The following is a 4,183-nucleotide window of genomic DNA, read 5'->3' as shown; positions in this document are numbered from 1 at the left end:
AACCTTCCTAGGGATTGTAAGATATACACTAACTCGATCTCATCACAACAATAACTGCTTGAATCTAGTTGAAAACATGTTTGTATGATCAAATCCCATGAATCCCCTATGAACCCATGACACCCTAGTGCTTTTAATCAATTATTTACATCTCATCTTAATCATCTTGCTTGTTTATTTACATTGTTATTTAGCTTAGTGATCTTCTTATCTCAACCCAAATTGTGACACCCTTAGACACCACTACTTGTAATCGAAAATCCTACATCAATACCCGTCCCTTGGGATCTGACCTTTACTTACCTCTTTACTAATAGTAGAGTAGTTTGTGAAGTTATAAATATTGTTTTGGTCTAGGTGCTCCTAACGACAAGTAACCGAAAAATATAGTCCGACCAAAAATGGCGCCGTTGTCGGGGACGGTGTTAACTTGATTTGATTTTCTTTGATTGTTCTTAGTTGTGTCTTTCTTTGCCTTGGGGAAGTAAAACTCCTCAAGGTTTATTCTAATTGTTTTCAAGTTGTTTGATATTTTGCATGTCTAGAAGATCACAAGGTAACTTGTTACCTATTGATCACGAAATTGAGAGAACTTTGACAACCAATAGAAGACTTGCTAGAAATACTTTGAAAGTTATTGGTGAGGTTGTAGATATTCAACCAAATACTATTGAGTTCATCAACCTTTTTGCAAGAGAAGGTGAGGAGAACCCAACACAAAATCAACCCGCAATGCCTAAGTTTTCATCACATTCCGTACCAACCGAGGAGAACCTACCCAATGATACTCCCACACCACAGCACTTGATTGGAAATTTCATTGCAAAATCCGCATTTATCCAATTAGTTGAAAGAAGCCAATTTGGGGGGATGCCTAGTGAAGACCCTCATTCTCACATGGAGACTTTTGGTGACTATTGTGATGCGATTTCACAAACCGGAGTGACTCAAGACCAAATTCGATGGATCTTATTTCCTTTTTCTCTAACTGGTACCGGGAAATAATGGTTAAAAAGCCTTAATAAGGCTACTCTTGGAATCGACTCTTGGAAGAAGTTGGCTCTTGCTTTCTACAAAAAGTTCTACCCTCCGGAGAACACTAACATGCTAAGAGCTCAAATCGCGGGTTTTAAGCAATGGGACGAAGAATCTTTGTATGAAGCTTGGGAGCGATTCAAAGGAACTTGTCGCTCATGTCCTCATCATGGACTTAGCGAGAGGTTCTTGGTACAACAATTTTGGAATGGTCTTTATGAAGACTCCCGAAACATTCTCAACATGGGATCAAATGGTATGTTCAACGAAGTTGACGATAATCAAACTTGGAACAAGATTGAGGAAATGGCGGTCCATAACTCACAATATAGTAGACCTCGCAAGGCTAGTAGAGGAGGAAAGCATGAAGTGGACTCTATTACTCAATTGGGTGCTCAACTTAGTGCTCATATTGATACCATCAACTTGAAGTTTGAGAAGGCTATGGCTAAACTTGAAGAAGCCTCAAAATCACCAAAGCAACATGTTAATGCCATGGTGGCATCTTCATCAATTCCAAGTGGAATATGTGAGAATTGTGGAACTTTGGGACATTACCAAAGTGAATGTAGGGGAACAAGTGAGCAAGTGAATGCTTTTCAAGCATACAAGAGTGGTACCACTTATTCTAACTATTACAATGAAAACACCAAATTCCATCCAAATCTCTCATAAAAAATCCAAAATGTTCAAAACTCTCAACCAACATACACCCCACCTCCAATGAGAAACCAAAATCAAAGACCCTTTTACAACCAAAACCAAGGTTACCAAAATCAAACTCCATACAATCAACAAAATGACCAAGGTTTTGATGTTCAAAAAGCGGTCCTCCAAACGCAAAAGAATCAACAAGAATTTTTCACTCAAATGCAAAAAGATAGCCAAGCAAAAGACATCACCATCAACAACATCCTAGCCCACACGAAAATGTTGGAAACCCAAATGACTCAATTAGCATCTTTGAGCTCTCAAAGACAAAAGAGGCAATTACCACCTCAAAATAATCCCCCAAGACATGAATCGGTTAGTGCCATCCAATTGAGGAGTGGTACAAGATATGAAGAGCGAAAGAAGCAAGTTGAGGATGACATTGTGGAGACTAGTGACAAGGAAAGAGTTGTGCAAAACTCTAGGGAAGAAGAACCCAACAATCAAGAAGTTTCAAAGAAGAATGAAGAAAAGGCCAAATAGAAGGAACCCATTGTGACTAGACTTCCTTTTCCAAGTCTTCAAGCTAAGCCTAAGTTTGATGACCAACGTGGAAAACTCATGGAGATTGTGAAGAATTTAGAAGTCTCGATTCCATTCACGGAATTAATCAATCACGTTCCGACCTATGCAAAGTATATGAAGGATATTCTTACAAAGAAGAAATCAATCCGGAAGCTTGAGAATATTGCTTTCACTAAAGTAAGTAGTGTTATTCTTCAATGGAGTTCACCTCCAAAGCTCAAGGATCTTGGAAGTTTCTCCATTCCATGCACTATTGGTGACACTACAATCAACAAAACTTTATGTGACCTTGGGGCAAGTGTTAGTGTCATGCAAGATTCGGTTAAAAAATGTCTAGGAATGGGAGAACTCAAATGCACCAACATCACGCTTCAAATGGCAGATAGATCAACAAAGACACCTTTAGGGGTATGGGAAGATGTTCCCATGAGAATTGGAAAATTCTTCATCCCGGTGGATTTCGTTATTGTTGACATGGAAGAAGACTCCAACATTCCTATTATCTTAGGAAGACCATTCTTTCACACCGCGGGAGCGGTGATCGATGTGAAGCATGGAGAGCTCACCCTTGAAGTGGGAGATGAAACCATCACTTTCAATCTTGACAAGACTATGAGAGCTCCCCGATTGCATGAGCCATGTTTTATGGTTGATCACTATAGCCGGAAAGATGATAGGAAGAAGTTGGAATTTCAATGAAAAAATAAAGTGGATAATGCCCCATCAAAAGAGCAAGGAAATTGCAATAATGAGAGCTTGAAAAGCTCACCCATGACAAGTGAAGAAGAAGGCCTCATTGGCCAAGACAAGAAAGAAGAGAGTTGTCTTTATCAACTCAAGACACTTTTAGTGATCAAGTAGACGAAGTATGCGGTCTTTGGGATAATGAGTTTAAAGGGATATTCAATCCCTATATTGGTAATGCTATGACCCAAGACCATCATGGAGAACAATAAGTGCAAAGGTCTATTGAGAATCTTTATCATGATAATGAGCAAGCTTTCGACTACTTCTTCAAGGTGTTGAGTAACATCAACAACACCTTGAACATGCCCCCTTGACATCTCACATTGGATGAGCGTTTGGTGGAGTCCTCCCTAAACCACCATTTGTAAATATTCTAACTCCCTAACTTGCATTTCAATTATTGTATTGCATATTTTTCATTTTTGGATTTACATTTTTATGTGTAATACCCCGTATTTTATTAGCGGTTACGTGTAATGTTTTATTCGAGTCGTAAGTTATCGAGTTTATATTGTAAACGATTTCTGAGTCGAGTTTAATTGAAACCGAACTTTGAGCCAAGGATCGAATTGGGTCGAATCTAATCCAAACCTTTTAACCCAACCCATTTACCCTCTTTTTACAGTGATAACATAATTTACCCTAGTGAAACCCTAAACAAAACAACCGCTTCTTTCTCTCCCTCACGTTTTACACCACATATTTCGCATCATCAATCGATCAATAACGACGGCGAATTAGAGTGAGGGCGAGTGAGGTCAGGGGAGGAGGCAGTGCGTACAACAGATCTAGGTGGCTGTAGAGGGTGTTCGTTGGCGGCGCAAGGCGTTTCAGGCGAACTTTAGGGGGGTTGTCAGACGAGATAACCGGTTTTTTTTCCCTTTGTTTTCGTTTAATCGAATCCGGGTCCAGTGTCTTATACGGGTCGAGTCAGCGTCTTTTGGTAAGGGTTATAGGAAGTCGGGTAAGAGACGAGTCTTGTGGTGGTGGTTGCGATGACTGCCGTCGTATGTGGTGAACAGGACGGCGCAGGTCGACGCCGGTGGGGATCTGGGTACGGGTTATGAAAGCGTGTTAGGCAGGGGTTGTGGGGGCGTCACCGGAGACTGGGGGAAGGTCGAGCCGGTGATGCCATGCGTCTGGGGTCTTGGGTTGACCATGACTC

General features: G+C 40.7%; 1 non-coding gene across 1 annotated transcript; it reads right to left on the bottom strand.

Moving 5' to 3' along the window:
• Window positions 1–1,104: 1,104 nt before the first annotated feature.
• Window positions 1,105–1,211, bottom strand: LOC141603186 (small nucleolar RNA R71). Its single transcript, XR_012525078.1, has one exon. It is a non-coding gene; the product is annotated as a small nucleolar RNA R71 (small nucleolar RNA).
• Window positions 1,212–4,183: the final 2,972 nt, after the last annotated feature.

The sequence above is a fragment of the Silene latifolia genome, chromosome 9, assembly GCF_048544455.1.
Source record: "Silene latifolia isolate original U9 population chromosome 9, ASM4854445v1, whole genome shotgun sequence".
NCBI lineage: Eukaryota > Viridiplantae > Streptophyta > Magnoliopsida > Caryophyllales > Caryophyllaceae > Silene > Silene latifolia.
This window is presented reverse-complemented; position numbering and strand designations above follow the sequence as displayed.